The sequence below is a fragment of the Hippoglossus stenolepis genome, chromosome 13 (genome assembly GCF_022539355.2).
Source record: "Hippoglossus stenolepis isolate QCI-W04-F060 chromosome 13, HSTE1.2, whole genome shotgun sequence".
NCBI classification, from domain to species: domain Eukaryota; kingdom Metazoa; phylum Chordata; class Actinopteri; order Pleuronectiformes; family Pleuronectidae; genus Hippoglossus; species Hippoglossus stenolepis.
The window spans coordinates 54,878-75,924 of NC_061495.1; the positions used below are offsets into that span (position 1 = coordinate 54,878).

Consider the following 21,047-nt stretch of genomic DNA (forward strand, 5'->3'; position numbering starts at 1 on the left):
ATGGATGTTGATTAAAAATACACCAGACATGGTAACCCTTGGGTTGTCCTGCTTCCCCGGCTGTTGGCCCCCTCCGCAGCCACCCCATATTAGGGCCACACGTAGGCTTGCCAATAGACACGTGAGCAGCCCTTGCAGATGTATTTGTTACACCAGCGGCCCTGCAGTGTGAGTTTTACAGTCCTTTTTCCTGGGAGCATATCAGCACCTCTTCCTCTTACTCGCCCCGGCCCAGGGGGGCCTTGCTAGGGCTATGGAGGAGGCCGGACACTCGGGTGGCGTCGTAGTCAACAGCTCTCTGCAATGGCGGCGAGCGGCTTTATAGCCTTCACAACCGCGGCGGACGCGTCCGTGCGGGATGCGCTCCCGCCGTGCGATGAAGCGGAGTCTGAGAGCCATCCCAGCTGCTCTAGGAATACCCTCCGCTTGTTCAGCTTGCCACGGCATCAGTCTGGGTTGATCTCTCTCATATCACGAAGGCGTTGTAGGCAGAGAGCGTCCGAGAATGTTGTGAAAAGATGACCTGGGGCCAGCGCGCGGTCACTTCTCTCGGCTATGCGTTCCGATCACCTTGTCTAGGTTGTCCACGCCGCTTTGTTGCGGTTGTAGTCAGGGCGATGACCCGGTTTCCCGTCCTCGCGGTTGCTGATGTCGGCCTCAAGGGTGCCGTGTGCTCCAGGAGCACCACATTCCTGTTTTCTTTGGAATGTAGGACACAAGAGTGGCCAGTAGGCGTGAATGCGAACTTGGATGAGAACACCTCTCTTCCCTTGACCGCGCGAGCAGCCGGTCGGGAGCTCGGGCTTGTTCTTCGAACAGTGCCACGACCGGTGAGCTTCCTCTCCAGGAGCTGCAGCGGCAGGGTTCGTGGAGGTGAAGTAATTGCCTTGCGGGGCGTTCACGACCGTGCAGTCCCTCGTTACCGAGGCCACTACCTGCAACCCCTGGTTCCGTTCTGGGCGTCCGCCCGCTCGGCTCCGGTGTACACTTGCATCTTCCAAGCGTAGCTTGATTTCTTATCATGAGCCACCCGACTTGATCCCGGTATTTCGCCGGCTTGCTGGGCATGTGTACTGTGGAGCGGACACCGGCCTAGGGAAAAACAGGAGGAGAAGAGATGAGAGGAGATGAGATGAGACGAGGACTAGCAGCCGCTATCACATAACATAACATAACATAACATAACATAACATAACATAACGCCTGCTTAACATAACTAACATAACATAATAATATAAAAAAAAAAGACTAACCTCTAGGCAGACAGTTGCTCGTCCACGGTCACTTCGGGCCCGGGTTGTAGAGGTGCGGTAGCTTTCTGTTGCCACGTCCCAGACCTCTACGCCACGGCCGTAAATTTGTCCGTGGCTCGTCTCGTGCGTCTCGTCTCGCGGTCGTCGAGCGCAGCAGTCTGGAGTACGTGTGGAAGAGTTTTAGGGGCATCGTGGCACGAAATGTCGCCCGGCCGCTCTCGGCCTCCCACAGGCTGGCGGCGGCTCGCCCGGGACCTGTACACGCCCGCTAAGATCAAGCACGCGCAGCCCTCGTGGCGCGCAGAGTCGGTCGTCCATCCCTTTCCATTCGTCACCATGGCACCTGACTGACCCTCCCGATTAAATCATCTCAGGATGATGTTCTCTACCGTCGGTGTATTAGACAGGTGGAGCGTCGAGCTAGGTCACCCGGTGCGGGACGTCGCGTGGATCGTGGGGCAGTGGACCCGCTTTGAGCTGCAGCAGAGCAGGGAGGAAGAGGAGGAGGAGGAGGAGGAGGAGGAGGGAGCAGTGGCCCTCCTCTCGGCGTCGCCCTCGGGGACCATGTTATTTCAGCGTTTCTTGAGGGAAGGTCTCTCTTTCCACGAGTCCGGTGGTGGTGGTGTCGCGCCGTGGTCTTGTCCTCCTTCTTCTTCTTCTTCCAAGGATAGCCGAATCTGCAGAAGCATCACCACTGGAGTCGTAGTCTTCCCGTCAACGTCGTCGTCTTCGTCTTCTTCTTCTTAGCTATACCGTTGTCTCCCGTCTCCGTCTCTCTCCGTCCTCTCTGTCACTTCTCGGTCTGCTTCTCCCATCTCCTTGTCAAATCCGCTTCTCGGTCTAGCTCTTTTCAGCGTCCTCTTCGGGTTCAGAGGATGGTTGCTGGGAGAATAGCTGTTGGAGAACCTGTTCTCTGGTGAAACGCTCCTGGCGTGACAGCCGTGCCATAGTCCGTGAGAGAGTGGCACACTGAGACTTATATGTGGGTCCTAATGTACCCCCTTGATTTCAATTGGAATCAGGTGTGGGTCTAAATGACCCCACAGAGCACCACAGCGCCCTCTCTGGGTCTAAATGACCCCTCCATGACAATCGAGAATGACAATCATTGGTCTCAATTACCCCAGGAGGTTGGATAATGACAATCCTTGGGTCACCCCTAACCCTGACTGGCCAGGGCTTGCGTATGATCACATGCTGCATACGCACTCACGCACGCACACACACACACACACAGACACACACACACTCTGGGTCAATTCGACCAGGAACAGCACTACAAGGGATAAAGGACTAATATTTATTTCTCTACAGCTCAAATTACTCTTCAACCTGCTGGTCCTGGTTCTGACAGTTTCATTCAGTAGCGTCAGAATGTCTCGTTCCCACTCACGGTGCTGTTAGATGTTTTGGGAAAGTGGAGAATGAAAGAGAGGACATTTAGGTGAGGCAGCTCAGACATCAGTGGGTTTCTCTGCAGCTGCATGGATGTGTGTCTTTGCCTCTTACTGCCATCTGGTACTGAGTGAGAGTGAAGGCAGCATCATGTCAGTGTGGATTCAAAGAAGGTCAAACAACAGCTCACATGTAAAATGATGTCCACTTTAATGTGTATGGGGACACCTCCGCGTCAGTGTTACTGAGGCGGCGCTCAGCTTCATGTCCCGAGTCAGGCGAGAGGCTTGATTATCTTTCACGTCCAAAACTTTATTCAGATAAATGCGTTAGGATCGGGGTACAGTAGGCGTTAAATAAATGTTTGTAAAGATGTTTCTGTCATTTCCAGCTCGTTCTCGTCTCACTGATGTTCGTCAAGTGTTTCACAGATAGTTTGGTTTTGAATGAGTTATTTGATGATATAAAATCTAAATGTGTGGTGTCTTATTGTTGAAACTGACTCAAATGACCCTGAATGTAAAACCCGGAGCTCCATGGTCCCTCGGCTCCTGCAGTGGCCCGACAGCGTGTTATTGGATCCAGCGTGGTGCAACATGTCATCATCGAAGCGAGTCAGCCTCGGACCACGACTTCATTCTCTCCAATCGGATTAGTTCTGCTTCAGGAGGCTTCATGAGCGGGGAAACTTCCTGTTACATCACAGCTCGATGAAACAACAGTCATCAACAATGATTCTATTAGAGATTCATTCGTAGAGAACTTTTGAACAAAGTGATTCACAGGAGGATAAACACCTGTAATATAAATACTAAATACATTTAAATTCATTGAGAGATGAAAGCTGTTTTTAAAATAGAACATTTTCAGGAGGCATTAAAAAGCAGCAACAGATTATTTAACTGTTGTTTTATTTGCGTTCATCCTCCTGTTGTTAGCGTTTGTGTTCCAGTTGTGTTTCAGCTGCTCTGAGACGGATCACGTTCTTAACACAATGAAAAGGCATTGTTCGTTCTTTACATTCATTTAATTCTCCACAGTGGAACCAACAGGCCGATACACAACTCTACTACATGGCACACATATTAAACTTCCTTACATGATATATATGTAGATATGTAGTAAAAACAAATATATCACTGCATTTAACAAACTATTAGTTTACACATATATTGAGTATATATCAAGCCCATAAAATATGTGTTTGTACATATTAATAGAAATAAAATCATATATATATATATATATCCATCGATATTATATAAAATAATTTTAAATAGTAAGCTGTGATATATAGGATATATGTTTGCTCAATATTTATTTTCCTTAGATATGTACACGTTTAAGAACCGCATGTATCTTAAATTGTACAACAAACAAACATGTTTAACATACTGGTGTATATAATATATGCTAATATAGTAGACATATATATTTGCATACATATATATATACCCATGTCCACATCCCAACAATAAATGTTAATATTATGTATATAAATATTAAAGATACACATGTATGTTTAAAATGAAAAGAGAAAACACATATCAGCACGTGTCATTTTGTAAAAGTAAATGATGTTTTAATAAACTTGCCAATATAATTCAGACAAATACTATATGTCATCATATCCTTATAACCACAACAAATATTTGTCATATAAATATTTTCATATATTAGTATATATGAAAAATATACCACACATGAATCCATGAGATGAATATATGTAGAAAACAACACATTTATAGGTAACATATAATATTTACATATATTTACATGTGTGTGTGTTTGCTGCCTTTGAACTTCGTCATTTCTCTGCTCGTCCAGTGTTTTCATCACAGAGGAAAAGAGGACTTTGATGAAACATGAAGTTTAAAACGATTTTCATATTCTGACACATTCTGTGAACAGCAGAACCTCTACAGGGCGTTGGTCTGACAGGAACCAGGCTGGGATGTCACAGAGATTTAAGGCAATAAGTGTCCCTGCCTTTCTGAACCAGGGTAGAACAATGCGTAGATGAGTGGAGTTGAGACAAGAGTTAAAGTAGAAGAGGAAAATCACAAAGGAGCCAGAGGAGGGAATTGTGCAGGGTGCTCTCCTGCCAGGGAGAAACTCCGTAATATGGACAGAGAAAGAAAAGAGAAAGAGCCGGGCGAGGACACGAGAGTTCTGGCTGCTTTCAGCTCCTGACCTCCTGGGTTCCGCAGTCGCTGAGAGCTGCAGCGTGACGCCTGTGGCGTGGCAGGCGCATGCGCCTGGGCCTGAGACCACGGCCACCACAAACACCCTCGATGTACAGAACCACGATCCATTGGAACAGCGAGGTCAGGACCAGGTCCCACGGCTCCTGCAACATAACCAATAGCGATCGACATTCTCCGTAGCAGGAGTTGAACCTGCCGGACCCGCATCGAGTCGTCCTTCATGCAGAAGGCTGCTGTAGAAAACAGGCGACCAACGCACTTACACACACACACTTTGACTCTCCCTCAGTGACTGTGGTCCCGTAACGCAGAGGGTCACAAATGGCACGTAGATATCAGCACCATGTCTCCGACTGAGGCCGGTGGCGATGAGCGACTTTTATAAATATAGAGCACAGATCCCGAGGCAGCAGGACCCCTTCCTGAGGATTTCTCCGGGCATCAGCAGGGAGGCCACGAGTAAATCTGAGACTGACCAGAAGAGGAGGAGGATGTTGGTGGGAGTGTGGAGCTGCCTGGAGAGAGAGAGAGAGAGAGAGAGAGAGAGAGAGAGAGAGAGAGAGAGAGAGAGACATTCATCAACAGGAGCAAAGAACAAACAACGGATCTGCCACCGTCTATAAATGTGAATAAGTAAAGATCAAATCAGATAGGACTCTTTGTATTCCTGCCTGAAGTGGGAGATGGAGATGATGGCGAGCAGGTTGAGCCACCGTGAGCACGGACACCTTGTCTGAGTGTGTGCACTGGCGCGGCCTTCAGGCCAGGTGGAGGGTGGGACTCCTGCAGGGAGGTGTTGATGCGAAGTGGAAAGCAGAGCTATGCCCCGTCCTCCATCTTCAGAGCTCCTAGTTACCTCCTGTAACTGCCTCTTACAGCTTCTCAATTTATCCTCCTCGTTCTCTCGTCGAGTTGAACTCTGACGTCCCTGATCTCATCTCTTGGGGGTCATCTCACTGTCTCACAGCAGAAGACAGAAAAACAACAGAGCTATCACGTTTCACAAGTTTGTTTTCCAGATTCATACAAAATCTTTGACCTTTGACCAATAGAGAAATGTAATCACTTCACCTTTAGGTAGAAAAACAGTTAAAAGTCAGTTAATCGGTTATCAGTTAAACAGTTAAACAGTTTATCAGTTTATCGGTTAATCAGTTTATCAGTTAATCAGGTTAATCAGTTAAACAGTTAATCAGTTAATCAGTTAAACAGTTAATCAGTTAATCAGTTCAGTCAGACAACTCCGTTTTGAATGTTTATTCAACAGTAGAACAGGTTTAGTGTTTTAGCGTCTAGGCTCCGACTTAATCACTCCCCCATATGATACACAGGAATGATGGGAGTGATGGTATACTAGTAACAAAATAACGTTGAACCACAGCGGTTGGATGTTATCTACTATGTGTGCCATTACACTTACCATGGCGCAATATTCTCCGTTGGTGCATTGTACTGGGAGAATATACTACTTAAATGACACTGCATAGGTTAGAGAATGTGCTACCATGTGAATGTGGATCCTCGGAAGCATGTAACAGGTGAATAATAGTCGTCGAATGCTCTAAACCCAGCAACCACCAGATTTGCAATGAACAGAATTTTACATCGGAACAGATATACACTTTGTTCAGGCTCAAGGGGCAGGAACTCATGATCTTTTGGGCATGCACAGAATGTCCTCCTTATGGAACCTGGCTAGCGTTGGTATGCAGAGGATGACCAAGCGGCCCAGAGGATTTAAGAGTGGCGGCAGGCAGATGTGAGGCTGCAGTCGTCGCTGCACCAATTCTTAATAGTGAGAGAGTAATGTTCGGGTGGTAGGCCACAGCTCGGACCAGATCATGAAGCTTATGAAAACCAGGATCTCGTCATGGGTTTGTGTGTGTTGGTGGTGAAGAGAGGTGCCAATCGATGGGTTTGGAAGCGGTGATGCAGAATTTTGTCATGGAAGAAGGGGCAGAAGAAGTATTATTTTGTGCAATGTAAATTAGAGTGCCTTGACTAAATCTATCCGTTTAAATACACTGAGTACATGTGCTCTTCTAGTGTTACATCAGAAGAGTGAGGTCATGCTGGGGATCAAAGGCAAGAGACCTTGTAGTGTATTCACCACACCTTAGAAGCAAAGAAAGCCATCAATAGGACAGTTTCCAGCACCTTCGAATGAGAAGTACGGTGAAAAACAACCCTGTCTTAACCTTAATACCAATTTGTACACCAGTGCAATAGTGAGAGGGAAGTCTTTGGTCTTTGCCTGGAGGACGTGCCTTTTTAAGGCCATTGAGGATCAGCTGGATGGAGGATTCGTGAGGAGACTTTGGGAGGCTGGATCTTGACATCTCATTGAGCTGAATGCCTGCTAGCATAAGCTTTAAGCCACTTTGTACTTTCAGATTGGGTTCAAATGAGTACACGATGAAAGCACAAACTACCGAAATTTTTGTTGGTAGAGGACTGATGAGAGGCTGAAGCGCAAAGAAAGGAAGAGTGAAAAACCAGCTGAGTCATATGTTTTAATAGTGCTTTTGGCTAAACCCAAGTCTCATGTATTTCGAGGCAGTGTGCAGCAGATCCTGCCTGAGGGCTTGGGCGTGTTCAAATGATGATCATCTGAGAAGTTGAGCGGAGGCATGGAATGCTGGAGGAGGGCTTGGCCTGGGGACAAATTGCTTTGAATTCCTGAAATTTGAAGCTTGAGAAAGAAGCGTCAGCTACACGATTTGGTACCCAGGAATATAGCTAAGCTCGAAGAATGAAGTTATTGAGAACGCTCAACCAGGTTAAGCATCATGAGATTATTTATTATCGATGTTTTGAAGGCGGCGTTATTGATGATTTCTACCGTTGCACATTGTCACAGAACACACATTAATTTGTTTCCTAGCCCAACTTTGAATTCCATTTTAATACAAAAAGGTTCCATTGAGAGGGTGAAGTGGAAGGACTTTGAAGGCATCGATGTCGGCCTTTCTAGCCATGCACAAACACCTGCTAACTTAATCATCACTTGTTAGATTTATGTCGATGGAGGCGTAGAATAGAAAAGGGTTCTTGGGAATTAGGCTGTTTATACTGGGAATTGTAGAATTTGTGAGGAGCTGAGAGGTCGATGATGAGGCGTTTTTATTTGAATATTTCCTGGTGGCGACCCCCTATGGGAGCTTACTTCAGAAGATGGGAAGGGGAGTTTTGACAGTGGACCTATCATACTCCTTCCACAATGTTGTAATAGGAGTTCTTCTGCACTTCTGGCTCTTTGCATGCAGATTGCAAGTTTTACAGACATGGGTCACTTTGGGAAGTGGCATAAACCTACTAAAAATCCTTGGACCAAGCCCAGGTGATTAGGTGATTAACAAATCCTCTACTCGGGTGTTTTGACAGGCCCAGAGAGCAGGGCGTTCACGGGAGTTGATGGATGCTTCATTTATTCCCGATTTTGCAGGGCTGTGGAGCCTCTGGGACACAGAGCGTGGGTGACTGTCTGCACATAACTACATATATGCATGAATTTACAGTTTGGATGTGTACAAACATTCTCATTGAGATTATTGCAAGTTGCTAAATTTAAGCCTGAGAATTGTACCTGTGGCTGTGAAGGATGGATAAATGGAATGGAGCGCTGGATGTTTGGCTGAGAGGCTGAGATCTTGAGAGAACAATTCTTGTATTTATAACGTTTAGAGGCGATTTCATTTCTCGTAGAGTGGACAGGATGGATCGCTGACCCGGATGGACGTGTTCTGGTGTCTTCTGCTTTTTTGATGAGTATATTGTTGGCGGTTTTAGAGAGGATGGTGGAGCACCTTCTTTGCTGGAGCTTTGCCTTTACCTTTTGGAGGCGCTGACTGGATTGTCGGCGTTTGAGCTGCGGTGTCGTCATCAGTCGGATTATCTTATCTTGAGTCAAAGGTAATCGAAGAGTTCGCGTGGTTGAGGCCAGCTGGAACTGAAGTCTTACGAACATACAATTCTTCCAAATGGTGATGGGCCACCCGGCGAGGCGTTTCTTGGTGAGGCCAAAGCGCTAGTTGGAGTGTCAAGAATGGATTCTCGGATTGAACCTCGTGGAAGGACCCTGGGTTTCAGGGATGAGTCAGCCGTCTTCACTCTGAGGACTAGGCCTCATTCTCAGAATCAGAGATGGCAAGAGACATGGCGATCGACAGAACCAGGAGGTAGGATAACAATCTCATGAAGTAGTGTGCTGAAACGCTGAGACAATTGTCTGTGATACTCGTAGTAGTTAGGAAGCAGAGAGAGGGATGAAATTCCCTCTGTAAAATAAACTAACCGCCCTAATGAGGTGGATGAGTACTGTAGATGGTAGTAGCGGTAGAAGTATGTCACATGATGTATATCCCACAGCAAGTGTGTCACATGATGTATGTCACATGATGTATGTCACATGATGAGTGTCACATGATGTATGTCACATGAAGTGTGTCACATGATGTATGTCACATGAAGTGTGTCACATGATGTATGTCACATGATGTATGTCACATGATGAGTGTCACACGATTGAAACAGCGCAGCTCGAGTTCCCTGCCAGAACTAGCTCGCCGGCGTCGCTCCATTTAATCAGTTGATCAGTTAATCAGTTAATCAGTTAATCAGTTAATCAGTTTATCAGTTAATCAGTTTATCAGTTTATCAGTTAATCAGTTAATCTAAGTGAATGTTTCGACAGAATTTGGGGACAAACTGAAACTCTCCTAAAACAAATTACTTTTTCCTCATTCAATATTCTCAACTAACTAACTATGTATTTATATATTTTATATATATACAACTTATTTATGCCCCAGAAACGCAATACTTACAAAACTTTCCATTCTCATCTTGACAAAAATTACGTCAAATGAAAAAAGCCACAATGGTTCAGCAGCATTGCATGGAATTATTTATTGTTGTTTGCATTTTGTGTTTGTGTTGAACTGTTTTTCTTACACCTCTGATTGTGACACCAGGTGTGAACAAACCTCCTGTGTCACAGTCATTAGGAGACACACTAATGGAGAGGAACATATGTGTGTGTGTGTGTGTGAGAGAACCCATTCAATTTTGGTGCAAATCCATGAACTTATGGATTTTCTAAGAGATGATTTAATGGATGTTGATTAAAAATACACCAGACATATTTAACCCTTGGGTTGTCCCTGCTTCCCCCGGCTGTTGGCCCCCTCACATAGCCCACCCCATATTAGGACGCACACGTAGCGCAATAGACACGTGAGCAGCCCTTGCAGATATGTTGTTACACCGCGGCACCGCAGGTGTAGGTTTACGATCCTTTTTCCTGGGGCATATCTGACACCTCTTCCTCTTACTCGCCCCGAGCGGGGGCTGCTGCTAGGGCTATGGAGGCGGACACTGGAGTCGGCGTCGTAGTCAACAGCTCTCTGTGGCGGCGGCTTTATAGCCTTCACAACCGCGGCGGGCACGGCGTCCGTCTGAGATCGCTCCTTCGTGCGATGAGCGGAGTCCACAGGCCTTTCCCAGCTGTCTGGGCCGCCTCCTTGTTCAGCTTACCCATCCAGTCTGGGTTGATCTCTCCATATCGAAGGCGTTGTAGGCAGAGCGTCGAGAATGTTGTGAAAAGGCGACCTGGGGCCAGCGGCGGTCATCCTCCTGCGGCTATGCGTTCGATCACCTTGTCTAGGTTGTCCACGCCACCTTTGTTGCGGTTGTAGTCCAGGGCGATGACCGGTTTCCGTCCTCGTGGTCGCTGATGTCGGCCTCGGGGTGCCGTGTGCTCAGGAGCACCACATTTCCTGTTTTCTTTGGGATATGGACACAAGAGTGGCAGTGGCGTGAATGCGGGCAGATGAGAACACCTCTCTCTTCCCTTGACCGCGAGCAGGCGGTCGGGGGCTCTGGCTTATTCTTCGAACAGTGCGACCCGCAGTGAGCTTCCTCTCCAGGAGCTGCGCGAGTTAAGTAGGAGGTAGTAATTGTCGCACGTGACGTTACGGCCGTGCAGTCCCTCCGTTACGCCGAGGCACTACCTGCAACCTGGTTCCGTTCTGGGCGTCCGGCCGCTCAAGCTTTCCGGTGTACACTTGCATCTTCCAAGCGTAGCTTGATTTCCCGCCTCGCAGGCCACCCAGCTTGATCCGTGTTCGCCGGCTTGCTGGGCATGCTGACGGAATGGACACGGCCTAGGGAGAAAAACAGGAGGAGAAAGAGATGAGAGGAGATGAGATGAGGGCGAGGACTAGCAACCGCTATCTACATAACATAACATAACATAACATAACATAACATAACATAACATAATAATAATATAAAAAAAAAAAAAAGACTAACCTCTGAAGCGGAACCAGTTGCTCGTCCACGGTCGCCGGGCCCCGGGTTGTAGAGGTGCGGTAAGCATGGCTTGCCACGCGTCCCAGACCTCTCGCACGGCCGCCAGATTTGTCCGTGGCTGCGTCTCGTGCGTCTCGTCTCGCGGTCGTGGCGCAGCAGTCTGGGTGCGTGTGGAAGAGTTTAGGGCATGCGTGGCACGAAATATCGCCCGGCCGCTCTCGGCGTCCCAAGCTGGCGCGGCCTACTTCAGGACCTGTACACGCCCGCTAAGATCAGCAGCCCTACGTGAGGCGCGCAGGTCGGTCTGTGCATCCCTTTCCATTGATGCGTATTTTCGGCGACCCTCCCGGTCCAGTGTCTGGGATGATGTTCTCTACACGTCGGTGTATTGAACAGGTGGAGCCGGTCGAGGCTAGGTCACAGTGCGGGCGTCGCGTGGATCGTGGGGCCCGGTGGACCCGTTTGAGCCGCAGCAGAGGAGGAGGAGGAGGAGGAGGAGGAGGAGAGGAGGAGGAGGAGGAGCAGTGGCCCTCCCCTCTCGGCCTGCGCCTCGAGGACCATGTTATTTCCTATTTTACTATGTTTCTTGAGGGGAAGGTCTCTCTTTCCACGAGTCCGGTGGTGGTGGTGTCGCCGTGGTCTTGTCCTCCTTCTTCTTCTTCTTCCAAGGATGACAAATCTGCAGAAGCATCACCCACTGGGTCTTCGTCTTCGTCACCGTCGTCGTCTTCGTCTTCTTCGCTATCGCCGTTGTCTCCGTCTCCGTCTCCGTCTCCGTCCTCTCTGTCTGCTTCTCGGTCTGCTTCTCCATCTCCTTATCCGTCCGCTTCTCGGTCTGGCTCTTCGCGTCCTCTTCGGGTTCAGAGGATGGTTGCTGGGAGAATAGCTGTTGGAGAACCTGTTCTCTAGTGAAAACGCTCCTGGCCAGACATCGTGCCATAGTCCGTGAGAGAGTGGCACACTGAGACCCATGTGGGTCTAGTAACTTGCCCCCTTGATTTCAATTGGAATCAGGTGTGGTCTAAATGACCCCACAGAGCACCACCAGCGCCCTCTCTGGGTCTAAATGATCCCTCCCATGACAATCGAGAATGACAATCCATTGGTCTCAATTACCCCAGGAGAGTTGGATGTGACAATCCTTGGAGTCACCCCTAACCCGACTGGCCAGGGCTTGCGTATATGATCACATGCACGCACTCACGCACGCACACACACACACACACAGACACACACACACTCTGGGTCAATTGACCCAGGAACAACACAAGGGATAAAGGACTATGTTATTTCTCTGCAGCTCAGAATTACTCTTCCAACCTGCTGGTCCTGGTTCTGACAGTTTCATTCAGTGGCGTCAGGAATGTCTACCGTTTCCCACTCACGGTGCTAAGCAGATGTTTTGGGAAAGTGGAGAATGAGAGTTAGGTGACAGCTCAGACATCGAGTAGGTTTCTCTGCAGCTGCATGGGATGTCTGTGTCTTTGCCTCTTACTGCCATCTAGTGCTGATGAGAGTGAAGGCAGCATCATGTCAGTGTGGATTCAAAAGGAAGTCAAACAACAGCTCACATGTAAAATGATGTCCCACTTTAATGTGTGAGGACACTGGGAACGACGCTCAGCTGTCCCGAGTCAGGCAGAAGGCGAATATCACCACGTCCAAAAACTTTATTCAAGATAGTAAGTTGGGATCGGTACAGTAGACGATTAAATAAATGTTTGTAAAGATGTTTCTGTCATTTCAGGTCGTTCGTCTCACTGATGTTCGTCCAAGTGTTTCTGATCAGTTTGGTTTGAATGAGTTATTTGATGATATAAAATCTAAATATTGGTGTCTTATTGTTGAAGCCGGCTCAAATGACCCTGTGAATGTAAACCCGGAGCTCCATGGGTCCCTCGGCTCCTGCAGTGAGGCGACAGCGTGTTATTGGATCAACGTGGTGCAACATGTCATCATCAGGCGAGTCCAGCGCTGGACACGACTTCATTCTCTCAATCCCAGTTAGTTCTGCTTCAGAGGCTTCATGTTGAGGAAGCTTTCATTGCATCACAGCTCCGATGAAACAACAGTCATCAACAATGATTCTAATGAGATTCATTAGTAGGGAACTTTTAACAAAGTGATTCACAGGAGGATAAACACCTGTAATATAAAATGCCATTACATTTAAATTCATTTGAGAGATGAAAGCTGTTTTTAAAATAGAACATTTTCAGGGAGAGCATTAAAAAGCAGCAACAGATTATTTAACTATTGTTTTATTTGCGTTCATCCTCCTGTTGTTAACGTTTGTGTTCAGTTGTGTTTCAGCTGCTCTGAGAGACGGATCTCGTTCTTAACACAATGAAAAGACGTGTTCGTTTCTTTACATTCATTTAATTCTCCCACAGTGGAACCAGCAGGCGATACACAACTCTACTACATGTACACATATTAAACTTCCTTACACATGATATATGTAGATATGTAAGTAAAAACAAATATATCACACGTTAACAAACTATTGGGTACATATATTGGGAAATATATATATCAAGCCCATAAAATATGTGTTTGTACATATTAATAAATAAAATCAGATATGTATATATATATCCATCGATAATATATAAAATAATTTAAATAGGGAGCTGATATATAGGATATATGTTTTTGCTCAATGTTATTTTCCTTAGATATGTACACGTTTAAGAACCATGTATCTTAAGTGTACAACAAACATACATATTTTAACATACCGGTGTATATAATATATGCTAATATTGAAGACATATATATTTGCATACATATATATGTGTATCCCACATCCCAACAATAAATGTTAATATTATGTATATAAATATTAAAGATACACATGTATGTTTTAAAATGAAAATAAAAACACATATCAGCCGTGTCATTTTGTAAAGTAAATGATGTTTTAATAAACTTGCCAATATAATTCAGACAAATACTATATGTGTCGTATCATATAACCACAACAGAATATTTGTCATATTATAAATATTTTCATATATACCTAATATGTTTCCAACATATATTAGGTATATATGAAAAATATACCACACATGAATCCATGAGATGAATGTATGAAAACAACACATTTATAGTGTATATAATATTTGCACATATATTTACATGTGTGTGTGTTTGCTGCTGTTTCGTCATTTCTCTGCTCGTCAATTGTTTTTTCATCACAGAGGAAAAGGGACTTTGATGAAACATGAAGTTTAAAGCGATTTTTCATATTCTGACACATTCTGTGAACAGCAGAACCTCTACAGGACGTTGGCCTGACAGGAACCAGGCTGCAGGATCTGAAGATTGACAATAAGTGTCACTGCCTTTCTGAACCAGAAATTTAGAACAATGCGTGAATGAATGAGTTGAGACAAGAGTTAAAGTAGAAGAGGGCATCACAAAGGAGCCAGAGGAGGAATTGTGCAGAGTGCTCTCCTGTCAGAGAAACTCCGTAATATGGACAGAAAGAAAAGAAAGAGCGAGGGCGAGGACACCGAGTTCTGGCTGCTTTCAGCTCTGACCTCCTGGAATCCGTCGCTGAGAGCTGCAGCGTGACGCCTGTGACGTGGCAGCGCATCGCCACGGGCCTGAGACACGGCCACCACAAACACCCTCGTGTACAGAACCACGATCCCCAGTGATGGGAACAACGAAGGTCAGGACCAGGTCACGGCTCCTGCAACATAACCAATGACGATCAGACATTCTCCGTAGCAGGAGTTGAGCCTGCCGGACGCATCAGAGTGGGCATCCTTCACGCAGAGGCTGCTGTAAGAAAACAGAGGCGAGCCAACACGCACACACACACACTTTGACTCTCCCCTCAGTGACTCTGGTCCCATGCTTAGAGGTCACAAATGGCCACGTGGCGGTCGACAGATATCAGCACCATGTCTCCGACTGAGGCAGTGACAATGAAGCGACATATAGTTATAGAGAGAACACACAGATCCCGAGGAACCAGCAGGACCACATCCTGAGGATTTCTCCGGGCATCAGCAGGAGGCCACGAGTAAATCTGACACGCCCAGAGAGGAGGAGGATGTTGGTGGGAGTGTGGAGCTGCCTGGAGAGAGAGAGAGAGAGAGAGAGAGAGAGAGAGAGAGAGAGAGAGAGAGAGAGAGAGAGAGAGAGAACATTCATCCAACAGGAGCAAAGAACAAACAACGGATCTGCCTCGTCTATAATGTGAATAAAGTAAAAGATCAAATCAGATGGACTCTTTGTGTATCTACAGTGTCGGAGCGTGTGAGAGGTGTTCCTGCCTGAGAGGCGGAGATGGCGATGATGGCGAGCAGGTTGAGAGCCACCGTGAACACGGACACCGAGTCTGAGGCTCACGGCTCAGGCCAGGTGGAGGTGGGACTCACTGCAGGGTGGTGGTGTGAAGTGGGGAAAGCAGAGCTCGCCCCGTCCTCCATCTTCAGAGCTCCCTGGTTACCTCCTGTAACTGCCTCTCTTACAGCTTCTCAATTTATCCTCCTCGTTCTCTCTCGTCTAGGTTGAACTGGCGTCCTCGTCTCCATCTCTGAGGACGTCCTCTCTCACTGTCTCACAGCAGAAGACAGAAAAACAACAGAGCTATCACATTCTGGTTGTTTTCCAGATTCATACAAAGCCTCTTTGACCTTTGACCAATGAAATGTAATCACTTCACCTTTGAGTGAAAAACTGGTCAAAAGTCAGTTAATCAGTTTATCAGTTAAACAGTAAATCTGTTTATCAGTTTATCAGTTTATCAGTTAATCAGTTGATCAGTTAATCAGTGTGATGGCTGGTTTTATTCTTGTGTAATGATTAATGGATGAAACAGACATGTATGTTGAAAGAGGAATGAACAGATGTGATTCTCGTGGGTTTAACTAACTTTATGAGTGTTGTTTAAAGGTAGTAGATGTTTATGGCCTTCCTCCTTTTGTTTGACACTTAGCAAATGATCACTGCAGGGGTCACTCAAGGGGGTTTGATCAGAGGGTGCAGGGATTCCTTACGTGTATACAGGAAGGGGGTTTTTGTGTTGTAAACGAAGATAAGGGACCTCTGAGACAGATGGTACATGAAAGAGGTCACTCCAGGGGCTGAGACAGAGATGGAGACACGATGTCTATACACTTTGATCATAGATCAAAGAAGTTTATTGATAACCTTTTGCTTCTCGAGGGGAGGGGCTTGTAGTGTATAAAGATGTTCATTCTCCTCTAAGTCTTTGCTCATTGTATGATGTCCTTCCGGTGATTTGTACTCTGAGTCCACCTGCAGGTGTAAATTAAACTTACCAAAGAGACAACTGTATGATTTGTGCTTGACTTTACAGAAATTCCCATGACATCAGTTAATCAGTTTATCAGTTAATCAGTTAATCAGTTAAACAGTTAATCAGTTAATCAGTTAAACAGTTAATCAGTTAATCAGTTCAGTCAGACAACTCACGTTTGAATGTTTATTCAACAGTAGAACAGGTTTAGTGTTTGGCGTCTAGGCTCCGACTTAATCACTCCCCCATATGATACACAGGAATGATGGGAGTGATGAGCTAATACTGTAACTCCCCAAAACTGCGCAAATTCGGAGCCTGACGGTTGGATCGGTATCTGCTATGTGTGCGCCATTCGCCGCCGCGGCGTGGCCATTCTCCGTTGGTGCATTGGCCTGCGGGAGAATATACTACTTGTGACACTGCATAAGGTTAGAGGGAATGTACTACCATGTGAATGTGGATCCTCGGAAGCATGTAACAGTGAATAACCAGCGGAGAATGCTCTAAACCCAGCAACCCACCAGATTTACAGCCAGACAGAATTTTACATCGGAACAGATATACACTTTATTCAGGCTCAAAGGGAGCAGGAGACTCTGATCTTTTGGGCATGCAGAATGTCCTCCTTATGGAACCTGACGTAGGTGGTATGCAGAGAGGATGACCAGCGGCCCAGGGATTTAAGAGTGGCGGCAGGCAGATGTAGAGCTGCAGTCGTCGCTGCACCAATTCTTAATGAAGGTGGAGGAGAGTAATGTTCGGGTGGTAGGCCACAGCTCGGACCAGATCATGAAGCATAGTAGAAAACCAGGATCGTCATGGGTTTTGCGGCCATCGGTGGTGAAGAGGTGCCAATCGATGGGTTTGGGAGAAGCGGTACAGAAATTTTGTCATGGAAGAGAAAGGCAGAAAAAAAAGAAGTATTATTTTTGTACAATGTAAATTAGAGTGCCTTAAAGCTAAATCTATCCGTTTTAAATACACTGAGTATGTGCTCTTCTAGTGTTACATCAAGAAAGAGTGAAGTCATGCTGGGATCAAAGGCAAGAGACCTTGTAGTGTATTCACCACACCTTAGAAACCCAAAGAAAGCCATCAATAGGACAGTTTCAGCATCGAATCGGAAATGCGGTGAAAAACAACCTGTCTTAACCTTAATACCAATTTGTGCACCAGTGCAATAGTGAGAAGTCTTTGGTCTGCCTGGAGGAGCGATGCCTTTAAGGCCATTGAGGATCAGCTGGATGGAGGAGGGATTCGTAGAGACTTTGGGAGGCTGGATCTTGACATCTCATTTGAAACTGAATGCCTGCTACTTTTAAGCTTTAATACTTTGTGCTTTTCCAGATTACGGGATTCAAATGGAGAGTACGATGAAAGCACAAACTCCGAAATTTTTGTTGGTAGAGGACAGTGAGGAGGCTGGCGCAAAAGGAAGAGTAGAAAAACCAAGCTGAGTCATATGTTTTAATAGTGCTTTTGGCTAACCAAGTCTCATGTCATTTGAGGCAGTGTGCAGCAGATCCTGCAAGGAGGCCCCAGGAGCGTGTTCAAATGATGATCATCACCAGTTGAGGCGAGGAGGGGCATGGAATGCTGGAGGGCTTGGCCTGAGGACAAATTGCTTTGAATTCCTGAAATTTAGCTTGAAGAAGCGTCAGCTACGATTTTAGTGCCAGGAATGTAGCTAGCTCGAAGAATGAAGTTATTGAACGCTCAGCCAGTTAAAGCGTCGCATGAGATTATTTGTGCTCCGATGTTTTTGGCGGCGTTATTATTGATTTCTACCGTTGCTGCATTGTCACAGAACCGCGATGTTGTTTCCTAGCCCAACTTTGAATTCCATTTTAATAAAAGTTCCATTGAGAGGTGAAGTGGAAGGACTTTGAAAGCATCGGTAATGTCGGCCTTTCTAGCCATGCCCGACACCTGCTAACCCAATCATCTGTATTGCGTTGTCGATGGAAGGCGTGGGAATAAAGAAAAAAGGGTTCTTTGGGAATTAGGCTGTTTATACTGGGAATTGTAGAATTGTGAGGAGCTGAGAGGTCGATGATGAGACGTTTTTTATTTGAATATTTCCTGGTGGTGACCCCTATGGGGCTTACTCTGAAGATGGGAAAGGGGAGTTTTGACAGTGGACCTATCATATATCCTTTTAATCTCTTGTAATAGGAGTTCTTCTTCTACCACTTCTGGCTCTTTGCATGCAGATTGCAAGTTTTTACAGACATGGGTCACTTTGGGAGCCAGCATAAACCTGCTAAAATCCTTGGACCAAGCGGTGATTAGGTGATTAACAAATCCTCTGCTCGGGTGTTTTTGACAGAGCCTTAGAGAGCAGGGGCGTTCACGCGGGGAGTTGATGGATGCTTCATTTTTATTTCTGATTTTTTTTTTTTGCAGGGCGGAGCCTCCTGGGACACAGAACGTGGGTGACTGTCTGCACACCAACTACATATATGCATGAATTTACAGTTTGGATATGTACAAACATTCTCATTGAAGTTATTGCAAGTTGCTAAATTTAAGCCTGAGAATTGTGCCTGTCGCTGTGAAGGATGGATAAATGAAGTGGACTGTGGATGTTTGGCCTGAGGCTGAGATCTTGAAGACAATTCTTGTATTTATAACGTTTAGAACGATTTCATTTCTCGTAGAAGTGGACAGGATGGATGCTTCGAGGCGGATATGGACATGTTCTGGTGTCTTCTGCTTTTGATGGTATATTGTCGAGCGGTTTAAAGAGGATGGTGGAGCACCTTTCTTTGCTGGAGCTTTGCCTTTACCTTTTGGAGGAGCGCTGACTGGATTGTCGGCGTTTGAGCTGGGGTGTGCGTCATCAGTCGGATTATCTTGAGTCAAAAGGTAATCGAAGAGTTCCTCGTGGTTGAGGCCAGCTGGAACTGAAATCTTACGAACATACAATTCTTCCAAAATACGGTGAATAGGCCACCAGCCCGAGAGCGTTTGCGGGTGGCGCGGGAGCCAGCTGGCGTTGGAGTGTCAGAATCGTTCTCGGATTGAACCTCGTGGAGGGACCCTGGGTTTCAGGGATGAGTCAGCGTCTTCCTCTGAGGACTGAGCCTCATTCTCAGAATCCAGAGATGGCAAGAAGACATGGCGATCGACAGAACCGGGAGGTAGGATAACAATCATAAGTAAGTATGCTGAAACGCTGAGACAATTGTCACGTACTGCGTAGTAGTTAGGAAGCAGAGAGGGATGGGAATTCCCTCTAGCCCAAATAGACCGCCCTAATAGAGGGTGGATAGGTACTGTAGATGGTAGTGGCCCAGTGAAGTATGTCATGATGTATGTCACATGAAGTGTGTCACATGATGTATGTCACATGATGTATGTCACATGAAGTGTGTCACATGATGTATGTCACATGAAGTGTGTCACATGATGTGTGTCACATGATGTGTGTCACATGAAGTGTCACATGATGTATGTCACATGATGAGTGTCACACGATTGAAACAGCGCAGCTCGAGTTCCCTGCCAGAACTAGCTCGCCGGCGTCGCTCCATTTAATCAGTTGATCAGTTGATCAGTTAATCAGTTGATCAGTTAAACAGTTTATCAATGTTTGTGTTGAACTGTTTTTCTTCACACCTCTGATTGTGACACCAGGTGTGAACAAACCTCCTGTGTCACAGTCATTAGGAGACACACTAATGGAGAGGAACATGTGTGTGTGTGTGTGTGTGTGTGTGTGTGTGTGTGTGTGTGTGTGTGTGTATGTGTGTGTGTGTATGTGTGCCCGGGGAGCCAGCATTCTATTTTTTTTGGTGCAAATCCATGAACTTTAAAAGGGACATAGCATGCCCATTTTACCACAAGTTGATATGGTCCTTGGGGTCTTAATGAAATGTCTGTAACATACTTTGGTCAAAATACCACAGGATCATTTCAAACAGCTTTTTACCCTGTATAAATGGCCCCTCCCACAGAGTGACCTGTTTTGGAGTGCCTGTTCGCTACAAATGCCTAATGAAAAGCTGCCCCTCCCCCTCTCCCCCCATGATTTTAAACGATATAAATTACATATTTTATATGATATAAATTATCAAATATACATCCCATACTTTGTATTCCCCTTCTGTTGTCCTGGAGTTTTAAGTACCCAATCACATAAGTGCAATGTCCCCCTCTGCCCCCCACTACAAACACACAAGCAGATAGACAGAGAGAGAAAGAAAGAAAGAGGGGGCTAAAGACCATCATTTACCCCGAACCCCGACATTCAACGGGTACAACAACAAAGCGGAGAAAGCAGAATCGCAGGCTGACCTTATATGTACAGTCTATGCCTAGGGCTGACCAGCGGAGAAATGCTCGTCCGTGTGAACAGCCAGCGGCTGTGCCAGGAGCAGCTGCGGCTGCCTCGCAGCCTCGCTCGTCCGATGTAAACCGTGACGAGGCCAAGACATGTGGGGAGACTTCCAGTTCCTTGTTACGACACAAAACCCAGGAAGCTCAATCGAAATTCGCTCCAAGCATGACGTTTCTGACTTAAGAGGAACTATAACAAAGCCTGGCAGTGTTTTTCCCAGAATTTTGGGTTGGTAGACATGAGCCAGATACCCACAT

General features: G+C 46.2%; 1 protein-coding gene across 6 annotated transcripts in view; it reads left to right on the plus strand.

Moving 5' to 3' along the window:
* Positions 1 to 21,047, plus strand: part of LOC118120114 (abl interactor 2-like) — an 882,953-nt gene that overhangs the window by 36,830 nt on the left and 825,076 nt on the right. The gene's annotated exons all lie outside the window — the stretch shown is intronic.